At 43.7% G+C, this 21,667-nt stretch overlaps 1 pseudogene; it reads left to right on the top strand.

The window, feature by feature from the left end:
* Positions 1 to 1,598: 1,598 nt before the first annotated feature.
* Positions 1,599 to 20,959, top strand: LOC112656241 (nucleophosmin-like; annotated as a pseudogene).
* Positions 20,960 to 21,667: the final 708 nt, after the last annotated feature.

A 21,667-nucleotide genomic window follows, 5' to 3' on the forward strand; every position in this document is an offset into this window, starting at 1 on the left:
GGAGCCCACGATTTTACAGTTTTGTAGAGTCATTCAGACCTTGGTAAATATTACACCATAGGCTCCCTGGCGCCCAGGAGCAGAGCCCACTATCATTGAAAGGTGAAAATTTCCTATGTCACCACTAGTTACTTGTATTGGGGTGAACTCATTTTACCATGGAGTGTTGAGAGTGTTTACATAGCAATGTTCTGGAAGAAAACAGACCCTCAGTTAGGTTTTGTGAGGCCTATTTGGGGAACCACAGGACATAGTGGAAGCAGGGACAAGGACATGAGCCATGGGCTGGGGTGGCCTCAGAGCCCAGAGAAGACCCAGCCTCCTTCCAGAGCAGCAGCTTGGGTGGGAGAGCAAACCAGTGAGGAGGGAATCAGGAGAATGAACACCCCACCCTCCCTCTCAGTCTGGTGTCCATCTCCTCCCACTAATGCAAGGCCGAGAGGGCAGGGGCCCCCAGGCCACACAGGGTTACAAAGTGAGGTGGACCTACAAGGACAAATGGAAATAGTCACCATCCATGGGTATGAAACATTTGGGGGGAAGCATCTCTTAATAATTGGATGTTCACATAAAAAAATAAAATACAATGCCATTAATGTAATATATGTTATGGGACATACCTCACAGGATTGACTTCACTGTGGCATTTAGACACCCATCTCTCTGGAAGCTGGGTACTGGTCCCCGGGCATCTTGGATGACTTCTAACTAAAGGACTCTACTAAAGAAAGCTTGCCAGTAATTTTAAGGAGCTTCTCTCATTTTTCAAGGTCACTTTATGCTGGTTTTATGTCTTGAAGGAATTAGCAATTCTATATACTTAAGAGCTAAATGGAAATTTACCAGTGCACATAGTTGTCCCTTTTGCAAACTACAGATGAAAGAATGACATTTTAAAAAATCGCATCTGTGCAACTTTCGGAAGTAGTCGTTCATGATACTAATGAAGCATGACTGTGATATAACTGAAAAACCACAAAATAATGACTGTGTTTGCATACTCTGCCAAGTTATTTCACAAGAACAAAAATTAAAAAGTAGTGAATTCTCCCATAGTTTTGATGCAATAGTTCATAGGTTACTTTAATTGTAACCTTTATTTTGTGATCTTTATTTGAGCAAGATAAGTGGTCCTAATCAGTGACAGCTTAACTTAAGTTGGTACGTAAGAACTAATTAATAAATAGTTTTAGAAGAGAAAGGGAATGAAAAAATAGGCACTTCAAATTTTATGTAAAGTTGACTTAAAAATGTGTGCAATTAATGGGAGTCTCAGCATTAGCCAGTGGAGACAGATAAATTACCCTAGATCATAAGGGTCTATAGGCCATCATAGTCAAGTGAATATGGGACAAGGAATTAAAAAAAAAACTCAAAATTTATTTCTTTGTATAATCCAGGGATCTGGTCAAATAATATAGACACGTGACCTTTTTTTTTCCCTCCCTAAAATGATGGAGTTTACACAACTATCCCTTCCAGTTTAAATTATTTCATTTACCCCCTAGCCTGGTTCCTTCCCGCATGGCTGTTCGCTGGGATGGTAGCTGTTTATCTTTGTCCACCTTCTCTCCCGCCTACATGCACGCCACCACCCCATGGAAGGTTCGATGGATGTGGACATGAGGCCCAGAACTATCTTTGCAGATGAACTAAAGGGTGACAAAGATGAGCACTCTAAGGTGGATAATGATGAAACAAATACCAATTATCTTTAAGAACGGTCAGTTTAGCGGCTAGTGCAAAGGATGGATAATCGCACATCGTGGAAGCAGAGGCAATGGACCAAGGCAATCCAATTAATGTTGCTCTGGCAACTTTGAAGACCAATGGTCTCCCTTGAGGGCCTGGAAATAAACCACCTGTGGTCCCATGGAGGAAATGTGGTTCAGAACCTGTGACACAGGTGGACGGCAGGAGATGCAGAGTCAGAGGACCATGTGAGCTCCTTAACATATCTGGAACATGCGCCGCCCCGACAAGTGGTAACAGGTTTCCACAGGAAAAAAAGTAAAACTTACTGCTGATGAAGATGAAGAAGATGATGATGATGGTGGTGGTGGTGGTGATGATGATGATGGTGAGGAGGAGGAGGCTGAAGACAAGCCTCCAGGAAAAAAAAATCTATACGAGATACTCCAGCCAAAAAGGCACAAAAATAAAACCAGAATGGAAAAGATTCAAAACCATCAACACATCAACACCAAGGACAAAAAGGCCAGGAATCCTTCCAAAAAAAAAAAAAAAAAAAAAAGGAAAAGATGCCCAAAACACCAAAAGGACCTGGTTCTGCAGGAGACATTAAAGCAAAAATGCAAGCAAGTATAGAAAAAGGTGCCATTGGTGGCACCTGGGTGGCTCAGGGGTTGTGCGTCTCCTTCAGCTCAGGTCATGATCCCAGGGTCCTAGGACCAAGTCTCTCATCAGGCTCCCTCTAGGGAGTCTGCTTCTCCCTCTGCCTGTGTTTCTGCCTCTCTCTCTGTGTCTCTCATGAATAGATAAATAAGACCTTTTAAAAAATAAATAATACTAAATGAGGGAGAGAGATTTTTATTGGGATGAAGCCGGGTTCTCAGTGATTCAGAAACCTTGCTCTGGTGACTCTCGGAGCCAGAGAGACGTGCAGTATCTTAGCACCTTAATTTCCTCTGTATGTCTATCACACTTATATTATCTTCCCAAGGGCTTTCTCCTGATGGGAGATTGGGGGAACTTCAGCAACATCGGATGATGAAGATTCAATTTTCAGCTTTCCATCAGACATTTCAGTGTTTGTTCTACAGTATAAATTTTGAAGGGGGGAGGAGATGGGGTGTAATAAACACTTATCTTGATTTGCCTTGATGGGATGTACTAGTGTCCTAAGTGATTTATGTTCTCATCCTAGTCCCCTCCAGGAAGGGAAGCAGCTTTTGAAGAGAATCACATATTCTTTTTAATCTCTAACTCAAATCTATAAGGTTTATTTTTTTCAATTTGGACTCAAGAAACAGAAGTTTGAGATAGGAAGTATTGAATGGTTATATTGGTTCGTCTGTTCATTTTATACACACACACACACTCACACACACACACACACATTATCAGTGTTTTATCCAACTGAAAATCAAATATCTTCAGTCTTATCACTCTACCAGCATCTGCTCTATGGTCAACATGCCTTAAAACTAATGCCCACCAGATGCAGGCACACTTTGGTCGCAGATGACAAGTGTGAGGCTACATCTGTGAACAGGCATGGCTCAGGGGGACACTTGAGCTAATCCTGCATATCCTTAGCGTCCAGGTAAGTCTGAGCACATGCGGAGGAGGCCCACAGGCTCTACAAGAAGTTTATGAGAAGCAATTTATCTACAGAGAAGAAAAAACACATGGAAATGATAATGATTCCATGTAACAGAAAAGAGCGACAACTTCTGGATGATACGGGTAGCCCTCGTACTAAGGACCAGGTACCCAGAATCTCCAAGGAGAGGCTATGGTGAGACCACCCCACAGCCCTGCCACCGAGGTCCTGGTGCTGAGCGAGGCCTGTGCCCCTCTTGAGAGGGAAGGTCCTGCTACTGTTATTCCCAGATACCCATTCACTGGGTTCCATGATGTATCCAGAGCTTTAGCAGGTCTCTAGTGGAGTGTGTTTGCAGTCCAGATCCCTGTGTCCATTGGTTAAATACTCTGGAAGCCTGAGGTAGAGAATCTCTAGATGAATGCTGTTGTGTGAGTTTGAGAGCGAAGGTCTTCACTTCTCAAGTCGGCCAACTTGACTCTTCCTCAAGTCCAGTGTTCTAATCTTTCTTTATCCACGACCAACCAGCTGAGCTAGCCATCATTCCCATGAATCAGACTATATTCCTACCCTGGCTATTCTTTCTACACAAGCTGGGTGAACAGTGTCCATTGGGATGATGCTTCCCCCCTGCGATTCTTCAGGATACTCTTGAGTTGGGCTTTGGTGGAGCCCTCCTCCAGCGTTAACTAGCATGCTGTCCTGAGCAATGCAGCTAGTAGGCAGCTTTGCCGATTTCCTCCTCCGTTAGTGAGTCAGAAAACAACCCCAAAGTGGACTTAAATTTGAGCCAAGGAGGAAACTACCATGTGGCATTCTTGGTGACAGGAGGTTGCCTACGCATGGAGCTTGTTTGTGTCCTCTCCTTCTGTGCGTGTCTGGTCTGGAATGTACTATCTCTACCTCAGGATAGGTGTCAGCTGGGCCACCCCTACCTTTGACTTGTTGGCATTCACAGAACCTGGACTATGAAAGAGCCGTTCTGATCACATGGTCACTTGATGTGTCCAGTTTGACTCTCCATCACTACCAGGTCCGTAGCTCTTGAGAGCTATTTTTGTACAGAGTACGGCAATGTGCTACGATGTCCAAAACTGAGTCCATTACCCTGACTTCTTTGAGAGCTTCATCCTGGGGATGCCCGGGTATTTTCCAACTGCAGGGAGACCCCTGATGTCCGTTGAGTTGTGTTGTTCCAATGACAGGGCTGCCCGAATGACCACCTGGACCTCAGAGCCCTTCCATATTCTGAGCCCCACTCAAAACGGATGGTCTCTTATGTCTGTCAAGGTCAGCTCAGGCTGCTGTGCCAAAATCTCATAGACTGGGTCTTTGTCAAATAGCAGATGTTTATTTCTCTGTTCTGGAGGTGGCCAAAAAATACTTTGGGGGTAATTTATTAGCTTGAATTTTTCTGCTTGTTAGTATTGTTTGCATTGTCAGTTGTTTGCAAAGGTTTTTGTTATCATGATCAAATTAACATAATAAATGTACAATGCATAAAACTGAGCTTCATCTTTGTTTGGGGTTCATTGTCTGTGGCTCAATTTCCTTGACAAATTAAACAAATGTTATCATTTTATTTCATATAATTTGTTGTAAGGAAGCAGAATTAAGTCAATTACATCAATGCCAGGACAATATATTGTTTTAAATTATTTATTTGCACACAAAATCAAAACTGATATAAGTAAATTTGCAGTAGTAATAGCACACAATTTATCATTCCCTCCAAAAGCCATATCTCAGCATCTTCTGGACATCTGTGAAATATAATCTATTCTGAAAGACTATACTTTTTTCATTTTTCCCCAGATTGTTGGCGCTGAGACATTTCGGAACACTAATTGGGCTTACTTTGGTAGATCATATATTAAAGGTGATCTCTCTCTAATAAGCACATGGATAGTATTATGCAGAATTTTATTTCATTTCATTTAAATACTTCAATTTATGTGGTTGACATAATCCTAAAGCTCCACATTTATAGCTATGACAAAACCACTCTTCATTCAAGGATTTTTTTTTTCAGCAGAATGGATTGTATTTAAATGTAAATTTAATTTTATGAAGCTTAAAAAATATGTTTTTTTGACATGGAGAAATTTGAAAAAAGATAATGAAGTGGCCTGTTGTAACACAGAACAAGAATTATCCCTCAAATCTTAATCAGTTAATATAGTTCCATAAAAAAAGAATAGTCATATTAAAGTTAGAAATAATTTAAATGTGATAAAGAAAAATATATCGTCATTATATTTATGTGAAAAGAAAGAATTAGCTGACTCTAAATTATTAAAGTAAATCAACTGCTGGATTCCTCTGAAGCTCTTTGCAGTAATATTATCACTTTTTGCAGAGACCTTTTCTAAGCCTATTCTTCTTGGGTTTTTTAATTATTAAAGATTTTCACGTACTGCTGCTAGAAACTGGGTATGTCACGTTTTCTAAGGGGCAGGTGCTACCTCCCTGTATGTACATAGATGAGAAACAATAGGAATATCACTTAGCACTTGGAGATAGCAAAGGAACCATTAAAACAAAACACACAATAGTTCCCATCTTGATTAAGGATAAATTCAGCTGAACTGATATTCTAAATTTTTTTAAAGCCTGCTCACTTTTGTAGTTGTGATGGATGACATAACTTTCAAAGGGCATGTTTTACATTTGTAGCTCATGTGACTTCTTAATATTTGATTCATTTACTTGTTAAGTGAAATAAAATGCATTTATGTTACGTTCGTGCTCCAAGGAAAACACAGAAGGATCCTACTGAAACCGTTCTGTGATTGGCCCCTGCAGTCTCATCAAAGGTTCTTAGATTAATGCAACTAATGTCAGCATTATTAATGCCAATGGCAAGCTCCAGGCTTTCAATTTATGGAGATTTCCCAAGTTTGTGACTCTGTCTATGAAACCAATGGAAATAGTGTTGCTCAGCCACAACTTTTTTCTATTGTCACTATGACGGTATAGAACCCACCACCAAGTAGGAGCGAGAACTGTGGCACACCTCTACTGCATTACTGGTCCCACTTGGAATATTGGTCAAAATGACAGACAGTAGAGAAAAATGTAATTTGAAATATATGATATGTGTAGCCTAAGGATTCGACAAGTGAGTTATGCTGCCATAAAAATCAGAACAATGAACTAAATATATATAGTTTTTGTTTAAATGCAAACCACTAAAAGCCAGTGTCACATTTTCCTTCCTGTGGCAAGAAAACTTAGCTGTACTATATTTTAGAATTTAAAACGCATACCTTCAAAACATTGATATTGACCAAGACATCAAGTTACTAAAAAAAATTGTGTCAAACATAATTCACAGAAAGTGTCTGAATGCGCTGCATAAAAAATAACTCAAACTCATGTAAATTTACTTGATGACAGTTCCGCTCTACTTTTGGGTGCATTTCATATGGCTGAGATGTTAATGTACGCTCCTCCATTTATTAGAAAAAAAAAAAAAACTGGAGTCAACAGCTGGTGCCCCATGAGCTCCATTTTCAAATGGTGTGGGATTTAATCACCATTCAAAAACTGAATATATCCCCCTCTACTGAGCTTACTCTTTTAGGTGTGAAAATCCCTGTGTTTAAAAAAAAAAAAAAATTCTGTGTTCTATTTGTTTTTGCTCAGGACTCTGGGGAACCCACAGACTAACACACTGACCCTATTCTTAGGGTTTTCATTGAAGCACGCATCTTGAACTGATCATATCTTCTTATTTCTTTTTTTTTTTAATGATTCATACTTGGGTTATTTTATTTTATTTTTTTTAATTTTTATTTATTTATGATAGTCACACAAGGAGAGAGAGAGAGAGAGAGGCAGAGACACAGGCAGAGAGAGAAGCAGGCTCCATGCACCGGGAGCCTGATGTGGGATTCGATCCTGGGTCTCCAGGATCACGCCCTGGGCCAAAGGCAGGTGCCAAACCGCTGCGCCACCCAGGGATCCCTATCTTCTTATTTCATCTTCCAGCTTAGCACTGTGGTGAATGTTGGGGTGCCATTCTAAAGTCCTTCTGGGGCACACTGTTATAACATCAACACTGTACCCCCCAAAAAGCGTCTTTAATGGTACATGTCTTGCTCTTGTTGGGTTCCGATTTCTACATCAATATGGCGGATTGAGTTGACACTTCCATTGAATCCCACTGGTGATAGGAAGGGACTTTTCAAAAGACATATTATCTCAGGGAAAAAAGAGAACAGAAGGGACAAGAAGCATTTTGAAGAGTGAGAAACAGATAACTGGCGGCAATTAACCCAGCAGCTGGGAAGCCTATGTCAGCAGTGGATCACGCTGAACAAATTACCCGACCACATCCCCCAAAGGCTCAGAGATTGGCCGCATCTAGGACACATTGATGGGCGAACTTGGGGCTAAAGCTGAATGCTTACTCTAGGTTCTTTTTTTTTTTTTTTTTTTTTTTACTCTAGGTTCTTTTTTAAAAAAAAATGCTAAGACCCCCTATAGCTTCTTTACTTTGAGAATCCAGATGGCTACTCCTCTCTCGTGTGACAGAACATTGGAGGTGTTTTCCAGAAAGCATTAAGCAGAATGGGGAACAGAAGGCACAGAAGAAGCAGTGTAATTAAAACAGGTCCCTGGATTGAGATTTACTTGGTGGATACTGAGTCCCCACCCTTTCCTCCTGCTTGGTTCCTGGGATGATGGTGGCCCAATGGTAGCAACCAGGAAGAGAATGCTCTGGTGTGGATTGGGGTGCAGCTGGAACATCACCATCCAAAAGGAAAAACACTTACATGTGCTAAGATGAGATTCCCTCCATGAACGAACAATCCCAGTGCATCCCAGTCCACAAGCCCACCCACGGATCAGCCTCTAACTTACATAAGAGCGGGCAGATAGAGATCACCCTATACTCGATTAAATCACAAAATCAAAATCAGAGACTAAACAGACGAACAGACTAAAAGCCCACTTGGAGGAAAGAGAAGAAACTAAAAATATATGTCAGTAATATCAGCAGAGGAGAAAAGAGTCTGTTAAGGAGGAACAGGCTGCTACATAAAATGAACATCAAAGAACATAGTCTCGAAATAAAAATGGGGGACAGACAAATAAAAATCAAATGTGAAATCTCAATAAATGGATTGGTGGGTGAATTGAACAGCGGTCGGGTAAAGAACAGAGACGTGGGGAATGTATGACTGAAAATGTGAATTTAAGAAATCAAGAGCTTCAGGTCAGGGATGCTCCAGGCCCCACAGAGGCGAGGCTGGCCACCCAGCTGCAGGTCCACCAGCACGCCATCCAGACATCAGGAGGACCCGTGTCCTACTAGTGAAGGGACCAGATATCCCTGAACTGAAGGAGACGGTGCTTCTGGCAGACGACTGCAGCACGGGGGCCATCTCACGTGGGATCAGCAGCTACTCTTGCCCCCCGACCAGCCCTAGAGGAGGCCGACCACAGCCATCCAACGGGGCCTCCAGAGTCCACCCAGTCTGGGTACCACCATCCACAGCAGCTTTGCCAGGAGCAGACCACTTACCCTTGTGGTCCCAGGGTGCTTGTCAGAGTACTGCCTTTCACCCTCAACTGTGCCCAGTTTGGGGCACAAACTCAGATCATCGCCCTAGTCATGGTGGGGCCCATCCATCTCCGCTGCCTGTTAGCTCAGCAGCCTGAGAGCCAGACAATGAAGTTCCCCAGCGACTCCTCTGGGTCAAGTCATGGAGGCAGAGCTGTTGAAGGATCCTGATCACGCGTCCACCCGAGGACGGCCAGCAGGCCCTGTGCAGGGCCTCTTCTCTACGCCACGACCAGGAGGATGGGGTTGTCCCAACCCAGCCTGTACCTGCCACCTGCAGTCACCCCTCTTGTGACATTTTCCAGCTAACCTCCCCTGAGGACCACCAAGGAGCCCAGTTCTCCGTGAGGCTTTGAGGGACAGAGTTTTTAGCCACATCGATTCCTTTCTTCTGAAAATCTTTTAGGAAGCAATCTCCGAAAGGGCGTCCCTAAATTGCTGAATAGAGAATTACCATAAATGAGTTCTCCACTTCTGCATTGGCTTCGTTTGTTGGAAAGAAATCGTTTTACTAATGAGCCAAAACCAGCCATTAAATTATGTGAATTCACCTTCTCTGGATGCCTGCAGGTCCGGTAGAGAAGAAGCTTATTCTCTGGCCTAGAGCGGCCTGACAGTATTTCTGTCCTAAAATGACTCAATCCTGGGACCTCAGGAGCCAATAAATGCTACAGACGGCAGTGATGGTTTCCTATCAATCAGGGACAATTTGTTTCCCCTCCTAGGAAATCCCCGGCTCTGTCATCCCTTAACAACAAGGGGATTTATCCTTCCCTCCAGAACCCGAAGCTCTGATCCACGCCCGACCCCAGGGCAGAGTGTTGACGCAGGGACGCTCCTTTGGTGGGACTCATGCATCCAGCAAATGACCTCTGGGTGGGGGGAGTGTGACCCCGACGGGGGGCCAGTGCACACACGGCCCAACACACAGGGTCCTCGCTGGCGTCTGGCCCCGGGTCCGAAGTTGGACAGGTGGCTCTGACACACCTCATGAGTGGGGACCCCTCGTGGGCTCTCACCTGAGGTACTGAGCAAGTGCTCGGTGCTCATCTCTACGGAGATCACATCCTATTTTGGTTTTTCAGAACTTAAATAGGGCTAAAGAGTAAAGCAATAAAATAAAAGATACTGGCTCCTGTTTTCTGTTTATCATCCAAGCACCAAATGAATTTTCAAAATAAATGTTTTACCAGAACTTAAAAAAAAAATAAAAATAATAAAAAAAACATGGGGCAAAGCTGAGTTGCCCAGATTATGCCACCTGCAGCTCCTTTAGATCAGTTGCCAGTCAACCAGCCCCTCAGAAGCCATAACAGCTGCAAATGGGTGAATGAGCCAGCAAGCCACCCAGGCTGACAGCTAAACCCCACAAATTCATGAACCCAATGAAGACGTGTTTTTTTATGCCACCAGCGTTTTGAGTTGTTACGTCACATTCTCACGGCAGCAGATAACTGGTACAATTGCAGGTACTTGAATGTTGTAATGATCAACACGGGTAGCTGATCTAAACTGAGGACAGATGGGACGCCTGAGTGGCTCAGCGGTTAAGCGCCTGCCTTGGGCCCAGGGCATAATCTTGGAGTCCCGGGATCGAGTCCCATGTCGGGCTCCCTGCATGGGGCCTGCTTGTCCCTCTGCTGTGTCTCTGCCTCTCTCTCTGTCTCTCATGAATAAATTTAAAAAATAAATAAATAAATAAATAAACTGAGGACAGAGAAGTAGTGATGGGAGTGAAGGTGTGAGCATCTCGGGACACTAGCCTACAGGTGAAACGTGCTCACAGGCATGGCATTGGTCATGCTGGGTGAGCAGAAGTAGCTCAAGGTACTTACCAATTATTTGTGAGTTTAAATTATACTTGTAAAACATATTACATATATTTTATATTTTATACTGTAACATATATTTAGGTTAATATTATACATCACACATAAGGATATAATATACTGGGCTGTATAGTACTGTACCTTGACTACTTAATATTTATAATTGTTGGTTGAAGGAGGCAATGCTTTTCCATTTGTAGGGATAGAGCTGAGACTTGGAGAAGTCAGTGGCAGGGCTGATGTCAAATTAGCAGGAAGAACCAAAACCCACAAGCATATCTGATTCCAAAGTCTCTATCTCTTTGTCACTGCATTACGTTGACTCCTATTTGAAATATTTCATTCCCTCAAATTATCCACACGCATTTTTGGTCTGGGCATTTCTGAGGGGAAAACATTTTGCTTGGGTTTTGTCCATTTGTTTTCCTTATTTCAAGAGGGACATACTCCAAAGATCTGGCCCTGCTGGGAAACAGATGTCCTCATGTACCGATAGAGTCCAACCAGAGCCGCCCAGGGCATCCCTACATTGAGGTTCTTCTGGGTCATCCGTCAGGGCTAATGTTAAGTGGAAAACTCAGGTGAAAGTGGGAAAGAGAGAGAGAAAGAGAGATCGATAGAGCGAAGGGGAGTGAGGCTGGGGAGTTTGGAACTACATGCAATCTCCAGGAGACAAAACTCCAGGAAAGATGTTGGACGTCACAGGCAGCTGGGCTCTGTGCAATTGCTGCAACTTTACTGACACCCCACTATTTTCACAGAACTTGCACATTTGGAAAAGGAATAGTCATGTTTTAAACCAAGGAGGACAGACCTGCCATATATACAGCTTGGATATTGCTTGAATATTGGCAAATCTGTAAGGATTCCCAAAGAACATGTTCTTTTCTTGCTTTTATTGCTACCAGTCTGGCAATTGCTCAGTTGAACTGCTTGTGTTTTCAGTTTCGTTGCAAAGCCCAGAGTCCCCAGAGCCACTTTTTTTTTAAGATTTTATTTATTCACAAGAAACACAGAGAGAGACAGAGACACAGGCAGAGGGAGAAGCAGGCTCCATGCAGGGAGCCTGATGCGGAACTCGATCCCAGGACCCCAGGATCATGACCTGAGCCAAAGACAGACGCTCAACCCCTGAGCCCTCCTGGGACCCCCAGGGCCACTTTAAAGTGTAATCACAGGTGAACATTTTTTATGTTGGATTTATTTTTGTTCCTTGTGACGGAATTGATATATCGTGGCTTATCTCTAATATGATATATATGATATAAATATAATTGCTAATGGAAGTTTGAAAAAAATATAAAAGGGTCTTCTTGTTTACTTACATCAAGCTCTCACTCAGACTAATGCTGGAAAATGTTCATTGGGGAAAACCCTTTCCTCATGTTAGGAGGGATGCCCATGAAATATATAGTTCTTAAATATAAAAATAGATGTTCAGCAACAAGATAAAAATACGTTACAGCAAAAGCAATTTAATATGACGTCAGTATGTTTGTGTCACTTAACCCTTTTATAAATTTTATAGACTCTTGTAAAAAGTTTACAAAGCAAATTACAACGTGAAAAAATCGCGTTGTGGTCTGACACTGCATTTCTATTAAAAAAGCAGAACATTTTGAAACTATACTTTAATGTCTTAAATTCATATAATACATTTATGAAACTCAATCCCATCTTAAGAAAGCTTTCTACCATGTGGTTCATGTTAGTAATACTCCTTTCTAAATAGTGATCACATCACTGCTCTTGCAAAAGCAAATGCAACCTCAATATTATGCAGATGTAATCACTGTATCTACTGAAAAACAGCTAATGGTTTTGCATCAACAATGTGCACGTATGTGCTGAAATACAATTATAATACTAAGGGGAATTGTATGGTATGATTCTCCCCTTAGACTTCTAGTGCAGTTATTTTTTTGTTTTTGTTTTTTTTTTTTTAATTTAAGTCAACACTTGTTGCATTTCCTGCTGTTCTATTGGCAAAATTGCCGTGGGTTTATTGTATGACACCAAATAAAATGCAACATTTAGAGAGCTCATCGTTTTCTCAATGAATTCGATAGATATTGACCCATCAGTCATTAAATTCTAGTTTATAAACTTGGCTCAAATGGATTAAGAAAGATAATTTCTGCCCTCAAAGAGCTGAGATAAAATGAATAAAGGGAAGTGTTGATAGAATGATACTTCCGTGTGATGCTACAACGGAGGAGAGAATGGATGGGGGGCGTGGTGGAGCAAGAGGGCTTGAGGTGGCAGGAGGGTCACGTGATGGGGAACAGACTAGGAGACAGGTGCACGGGGCATCTTCTGCAGCCAGAAAGCATATCTTACCTACTCCAGACTTAGTTTGCTGTTCCTACAGACAATGGATGGAAAGGAATCTCCTCTTTCCAAAGTAAACACCAATGGTTTCCATGTAGTTAAGGAGGAAGTTGCAATAGTGTGCCGGTGTGGACACCTGCTCCCAACGCTGAAAAAGGGAGCGGGCCGTGCCGTCTTACTACCTGCACAGTCGCCCATGGGGCTCCATGGGCAATGAACACACGTTCAACAGGTGTGGTGAAGACTCCACTGAGGACTCCGGTCCTACTTGGTATTGAGCTGACCGAGTAGTTTCAAATATATAGAAAACTGTAGAAATCTTACACTTTTTGGATTTTTTCTAAAAATCAGGTTTTTTTCCCAGTAATTATTGATCAAGAGAGTTTTCATCGCATGGAAACCCTGACAAGTCCTGTGTTGTTTCACAGATGCTTCCACTGCTGGCCTGTCTGGAAAACATTTAGGAAGTTTCTTCAATTTCTTTGAGGGACACTGTGGCTTCGTCCTGACAACTTCGAAGACTGTCATCTATGTAATATTAACACTTTTTAATTTTGAATCTGTTGGTTTGTAATAGCTGGTTTTAAGGAGCAGGCCCTCCATTTGATGGTGTTTTTTGAGACCAACCAGATGTTGTTCATGGGGACAAACTTGCAATGAACAGTGAATAATTCCTAGAGATCTAAGGCACAGTGCGGAGAACACAGACAACAATATTGTATTACAATCATTAAACTTGCTAAGAGACTATATCTTAATTATTCCAACCACTAAAAGCAAATTATAATTATGTGATGATAGAGGTGCTAATTAGTGCTGCAATGGCAGTCATATTACAATATAGAAACGTACCCATCAACATGTACGCTTTAAGTACACACAATGTTGAATATCAAATATATTTCAATTAGCAAAATATATGCCAACCAAATTCCTAAGGATGAGAGCTCTTGGTGAAATTTATAATTCGGATAAATATTAAAATAGAGTATTACAACTCGAATAGACTCATACAGTTTTATTGCAAAAAAATGACTAACTTTTAATCTACATATTAACGCTACAGATAAGGGAACAGATTCAGAGAAATCTATTTTTGGACAATAAATGCCATGTGTTACAGAGTACCTTGCTGCTTCTATTTTTGGTTCAAATTGGTTGAAGAATGTGTTTGAAAATATTAGCCTTTGAGAAGTAACAGAAGGATGGAATTCAACTTGACAAATATTATTGCTTAATGGAATGGAAAATAAAGTAAAAAAATTATTGTAATTTTTCATTTTCAGTGTTAATTTTATCCTAGATAACAAAATAAAACTGACTTATTCGGTTTTCTTTTTTTATGAAGACTGTGTTCCCCAATCTGAATATTGTTAAACAGTTTTGTTTTTCTTTAAGGTAAAATGTACAGGCCTCATAAACAACTGATGTCAAAAAATATCCACTCTTGTTTATTAATTTTTATATCATGTTTCCCCTTAGAGTGGTTTCATACAAAAAGGTAAAGTAGTATCCACTCCAATCTTTGTGTTCCCATGGTAACAAGCTGATAATAAACTATTTTATTGAAGCTATGCTGCTTTATTTCTTGGCATAATTCAAGCATGCTTCTGATTTTCCCACCTCAAAGGAAGGGCCTTCCTGCCTGGGGCACCTGCGGTGGGTGCAGAGCAGCTCGGTGCACCCCACCTGCTTCGGGGAGCTGTCCCCAGCCAGGCTGCTGTCCTCGCAGGTCCTGGGGACCCTGTGCTGCTCCCAGAGTAGCTCCTCATCAGGAGGGGGGGGTCAGGGCATCCGGAGTGGAGGTTTATCTCATCTTCGCACTTCTCCCCGGATGTGTCCTGGCTCGCTCCCCCCACTTTGGTGACATTAGTACCGATATTTCTATGCTGTTCAAAATCCCCACCTGCTGATATCACCACAGGCACCTCATTGCATTGAAAGGAATTATCAGCATCAGCTCCTCAGATAAGATTTGTTTAGAATTTCATTATACTGATAATTTCCAGTATATTCATCTAGTTTGTCTACTATTCTACAATATGATCTGGAAGGTGATATCTTAAATACCTGATACATGAATAGAGGATATGAAATGTGGATTTAATTAAATACCGTTTCTTTAGGAGCAGTGACAGGATTTCGTGCGCCTTCATTTTTCCAATAAGGAGCCATTGAGTTCATGATATATATATGCAGTAAGGGTGGGGCCTGGTAGGTGGGCAAGGAATGCTCATAATCTCACCTGAACTGGCTTAGAATTTTCTTCTGTTTCAATTAGACCTGTATTTCCCACTAATTAAGAAGAAACTTCTTATCAGCCTCACTCATCTCACTAAGTCGGTGAGATACATGCTGCACGTATTTCTGTTCTTTCTTGCATCACGTCCACCGTGTTCTCCTAGGTCACATCTTGCATCTCTTAGTGTCCTTGTGCCTGTTAATCATGCAAATAAAGGTTTGTACCTTTAGTGGCCTGAAAAAACTTGTTTCTTTTAAAAGGGCCATGATTAATAAGAAAATACTATCTGCTTGTTTGACCTAATACGACCAAAACAGAGGCAAGGAAATTTTACGACAAAATGTGCATGTAAATTAAACATATCACCGTCCATCATAAATATGATCTGATAAATATTTCTATACCAAACTTGCAACATTAGAGCACAAAATAACAGCAATTTTAATGATATTTAGAATGACAAATTTGCCCACTAACTCTATGAGAGAACAATCATGGAGGGGAGAGGGAGACATTTACTGGGGCAAGAAAATTAAAAAAAAAAAAAAAAAAACACTCCGAAAGTAAAAAGTGTTGTCAAGTATTTCTATTTGCTTAAAGAAGGAAACCGCTTTTCTAGCGGCAGCAGGCAACCCCAGATGCAGTGATGAGGAGCCTCTTCTAACATGCTTACGGGAGTGACCATGGGTCCTCAGGATGGGGTCCCTATAAGGAGAGATGCCCAAATGGCCCTTCACAATCCCTTAGTGGTGGTGAGACAGACAAGAGAAACCAAGTCACAAGGCAGGATTCTCACCCAACAAGAGTCAATTTACACCTTTCCGGAAGTGGGACTCGCATATCTTCGTCTACTTCATGGAGTTCATTCCACGGGCCTGCCTCTCAGCACACATACAAGAATTTTCCTGGTTTAACCATTAAAAAAAAAAAGATTTTATTATTTACATGAGACACTGAGCACAGAGGGGAAAGACAGAAAGGGAGAAGCAGATGCCCCACTGAGCAGGGAGCCCGATGCAGGACTCGATCCCAGGACCCTGAGACCATGACCTGAGGTGAAGGCAGATGTTTCACCAACGGAGCCAATCAAGAGCCCCACAGTTTTACTACCATTTTAAAGATAACTCCTGTATATTCTCACAGAGGAAGGGACATGATGTTATAGGCAGACATGAAATAATCATGAATGGATCAGGGCTCGAATCCTAACCGTATCAATAATTTGTCTGTAGATAGTTCACCTGCGTTTTCCCAACCATAATTGCTTTATGTGGGGGGGTTAAGAGGCTGCACTAAATAAATCACACCCTCTTGCAGGTTTCATCAACTATCAGCATCTTAAAGTAATATTTATGCTGTCTACTACACGGTCCATTGCGGTGAATTTGTAGGTACATGCATCATGTACATTTATCCTATAGACCCGGGTACCAGCTGCACTTGTGCTCCGCTGCTACAGCAGATGACCATAACTTCTGTGACATAAAACCATATGCATTTATTATGTCACTGTCTCCATGGGTCAGGGTCAGGGTCAGGGCCCGACTTCGCTGGGTTCTCTGCTCTAGGTCTCATGAGGCTGAGATCCAGTACTTGGCCAGGCTGTGTTCCGGGCTGGACACTTCAGTGAAGGAAGTGTCCACTCTGAGCCCCTCGGGCTGCTGGCAAGTGGATTTCCTCGTGGCTATCGAGTTTATGACAGCTTTCCTCTTCAAAGTCCATGGTTGAGAGGCAAAGTCCCTGCCTCCTCACATCTCTGCCTCCGAGAAAGCTCTGGGAGCTCTTTTGTGGGCTCACCTGATTGGATCAGGCCCACCCAAGAAATTCTCCCTTTTGAGTAACTCAGCCAATTCAGAGTCAACCTGAATCACATGTGCAAAATCTGTCCCCATTTGCCATAAACCAGGACACAGTCTCGAGCGTCCTGTCATGGTATCCTTGCCCTGTTTTATCTGTTGGATGTGGATGGCATTCCCTGCCCACCCTCCAGGGAGAGCTCACACCAGACATGAGTACTAGAGAACAGACACCAGCGGGGGCCTCCTTAGGGTGTGCCCACCCCACCAGCTCTGTAACAAGCACTGCGCCAAACCCTTGGATTAGGAAACATGAGTAAGACAATGCACGTTCCACCCAAGAGTTTATCATCTAAAGATTGGAGGCACCAGTAAGCAGACATGAGGTCCATAGCTGGTACCCCACTCAGAGGGACACGAGTGAGTGGTTCCGTTGCTGCTGGAAGGAGTGAATGCATGGGTAGAGCTGGGTTCTCATCTGCAGTGAGCTGGGAAGTCCTGCTCACAGACAAGACAGGCACTAGGTCAAAGGAACGGTCACTCAAGTTCCAGGCAGGTGACGTGTCATTGTGTGCCAGAAAATGGAGGCCAACCATTGATTCACCAATGCAGTGATGATGCTTGGGCATGCACCATGCATGTGCAATGCACAAATCAGCGTGTTTTCTGTGTCATGACTCTGTGATTCCCAGATGGCAGCTCAGCACTGAGACACATCTTACTCAACTTCTAGGACTTTTGGCTTCTGATGACTCAAATCTGAGTCTCTGTATGGAAATTCCTTGTAGGCAAGAAGAGCTACTTGTGCTGTGGTTGTGTCCCCCTGTGGCCAGCAGCTCTCTTCCAATGACTGGTCCTTCCTCAGGTCATCCATGTCCTCAGAAGGGCAAGTGTGGCATGTTGTTGGAAAGGTGACTACTGCAACCCCTCCCCTCAGCTATATGGCTTCGTACTTCTCTCATTACCAAGGGGTGGCATCTAGTTTACGTCCCAGGGAGCATGGGGTGGCTTGAGGACAGGCCCTGGTGAAGAACATAGCAGAAGTGATGTGCTGGCGCTTCTGGAACGCACACCTCAAGAGGCCTTGCAACTCCTGCCATAGCCCTTTGGGACATCACACTAAGACCATGTTATATAGAAGCCTGGATGAAAAAAGAAGAAGAAGAAGAAGAAGCTTGGATGAAAGATCTCATGGAGAGAAAGACCTACCTGCCCCAGCTTTCCCACCTACCTGCCAGCCCATGGAATGTGCATGAACATGCCCAGGAAAAAAATCAACAAAGTACCCAACTACCATTAAATCAAGAGAAATAATGTTTCATTTGTACTTGTGCTAAGTTTTGGGCTCATTTGTTAAAGGACCGTAGATAACATATATAAATGTGTACTAATAGTACTAAAATATATGGCATTGGCTTTGGAACAGAGCAGTGGATAGAGATTAGAAAGATGGTAAGAAAAAGCCTATTATTAGAATTATTGGAGCCTATGGACCTTCAGGTAATGGTTATGACGCTGGAGGAGAGGGACCCAGGTTCACGTCAGGCTAAACAAATGGCAAGACGATTGCAAGTAACTTGAGTTTGAAAATGTGCCTAAGAAATTATGGATTTAAGATTTCCATAGAAATCTTAGGTCATAGGGATACCTGGATGGCTCTGTCAGTTAACTCTCCGCCTCTGGTTTCCAGCTCAGGTCATAATCTCAGCGTTGTGGGATCAAGCCCCACCTCTGGCTCTACGTTCAGCACAGAGTCTGCTTGAGATTCTCCCTCTGCCCTTCCCCAAATAAGTAAATCTTCTAAAAAAAAGAAATATTAGATCATAGAAATAACTTTTTTTGCTTGTTTGACTATATTTAACTATGTATTTCTAACATACAGGAAAAAAGAAAATGATTCACTTTGTAAGCAAAAGATTAGAGAACATATAGAGGAGACAGATGTGCTGGATTGGAAGATAAAACTGTTTTTTTTTAAAGATTTTATTTATTTATTCATGAGAGAAAGAGAGAGAGAGAGAGGCAGAGACACACAGGCAGAGGGAGAAGCAGGCCCCATGCAGGGAGCCCGACGTGGGACTCAATCCCGAGTCTCCAGGATCACGCCCTGGGCTGAAGGCGGCGCATAACCACTGAGCCACCCAGGCTGCCCTAAAACTGTTTCTCATTGGCTCTTCTGCAACCACAAAAGTTAATCAACGTAAAATCAAAAGTTGGAAAATCAGGGACAAAGAAGTCTGGGAATATAAGTTAAAAGTGTGAAAATCATTGTTTGGCATGTCCATGTTCAATGAGCTCAGTCATGGAGGAGGCCGCAGCATCCACTCAGGCTGAGCGGCTCATCCCGGTGACATCAGCCAGGACCCAGGCCTGGAGGGACGGGCCTTGAATGGGACAATCATGGAACAGGGAAGGAAGCTATCTGTGAACCTGGGAGCATGGGCTCCCCCTCACCACAGCATACCCAGTTCACACTTCTGCTGGGAACATCTCCCAGGCTGTGCCTCTGATATGACCCCATCTATTGTGGGGACCATGCATTTGGTGGAAGACACAAAAGTCCACCATCACTGAGACTAATCTATCTTTTTTTTTTTTTTTTAAGATGTTATTTATTTATTCATGAGACACACAGAGAGAGGCAGAGGCACAGGTAGAGGGAGAAGTAGGCTCCTTGCCGGGAGGCCAATATGAGACTCAATCCAAGGAACCCAGGATCACACCCTGAGTCAAAGGCAGATGTTCAACCACTGAGCCACCCAGGCATCCCAAGATTGACCTATTCTGAGTAGGGATTTGCCTCTTGCGGGTCCTCTGTACCCGAGTGCATGCAGAGTATTTGCTCCAATAACCCTACATTCTACAAAATATCGCACCAGAGCATGGTGTCCATTTTCCACCAAAGTAGGTAGAAAAGAAGGCACCTAATCATAGGGTCCCCTCATCCTATCACACATGATATGAATCAGAGCTACTACCCTCATAGATGGGTCAACTTTTTAAATGCAAGACGATGTCCCGGAAGGCTGAAGTGCCATCTCAGCACATGATATGCCTCTGGATAATGGCCACAGGGCTTTGGTATAAGCAGATAGGGTAGGCAGTTGGGTCCAGTGATGAAGAGCAGCAGTAGGAGCGGAAGGCCTGTCATCAGTCTGCGCTCTGCACTTAGTGCCTCTGTACTGCTCCCACTCGGGACGGTCCCAGTTCCACAGGGAACTCATCATACCAGGGACACAGCAGGGGCCCCATCCATGGTAGGCCTGCTGCCCAGCCACCTGGTGCTCACCATGCCCAGAGAACATTAGGAGATAGGTTGTTGACGGATGCGGAGACAGGGTGATGAGGACATGGGGCACGGAGGGTCGGGGGTTATCTTCTGACAGTCCCCTCACTACTTTCAAAAATAAATGAGTGGCAATGGGGGTTCAGACATGCTAGGGGCCATGGGGTAGGCCCCTCTATTAGCAGAATCATTGCCTGAGGGTGACGGGAATCGAGAATGGGCGCCAGAGGAGACTGAGGAGGAGCACCGTTCTGGCGTCTGCAGTGGGGCTTTGCCCTGCTTACCTTCCACGTACACGTTTGCCCAGGATAGAGACCAATCAGAATTTCAGCAAAGCTGTGCCCCTGGGGTGACTTTGTTACCTACAGCGTGTCGATCGGGGCTGCACGGAAGATGCGCTACAGGCTGTCCTGCGGTGGGTCACCCAGACTCCTACAATGCTGAGAGTCACTGACACAGTGGCGGGGACCACTGTGGTCACCACATGTCCTTCCTACAGGCTCAGCTCCAAGGAGCAGGGGCCCCGGGGTCCAGGCCACCCCACTCGCCCAGGCAGTCAGCACTCGGCATTGATCAGCATGGGGGCACCAAACCCAGGACCTCTGGCCAAGGCCTAGGGCCAGTGTGCAGGCCAGTCAAGGGCAGACCTTCCCCTGGTCCCCCTTCTGCTCCACCCTGTCCCCTCCGTCCTTTAGACATTCCCTTTAAGAGCCGATCTCCATCAGCTTCTACGTGCTTTTCATCTCAGCAGTTTCTGGGGAACCCTAGTGTTCCTGGAGGGTTTTTACTCCATCCTGTGGAAGCTAGCATTTGCACGGCGAGCCGTCTTCCTTTGCTTGGAAGTGACAACAACGTAATCTGAAGAGCAGGCCGTAAAGAACGGGTACGTTTCTCCCCTTTGTGGATGAAGCTTCACACTTCATGCTCTTATTTGTCTCTTGTGACACTTCTTTTCTCCCAGTGTCCTTACTTGGGACACCAGGGAAAAAAAATACCTGGGGCGCAGTCCCTTTAATCGTTGAAGTGGAGCGTATCACCTTCTTAACTGTCACTAGAGTAGACAGTCGCTGGCAAGAGATCACCTCTGCACCAAGGTCGCTGGCGGGAGAACACACTTCCCAACTGCTTCAGGCACCAGGTGGGCATGGGGACGACTGATGGCCGGGAAGCCCCAGGAGCAGCGCCCATGAGGGGAGATGGTCTCCGGGTGCAGCCACAGACCACGGACGGTTGTGAGCACTTGGTTGCATGCACAAAAGGAGCTACACGTGCTCGTGTAGGTGTTCTGTGCAAGATGCCAAGAGAAGCAGCCGCCCTTTCCGCAG

The sequence above is a fragment of the Canis lupus genome, chromosome 26, assembly GCF_003254725.2.
Source record: "Canis lupus dingo isolate Sandy chromosome 26, ASM325472v2, whole genome shotgun sequence".
NCBI lineage: Eukaryota > Metazoa > Chordata > Mammalia > Carnivora > Canidae > Canis > Canis lupus.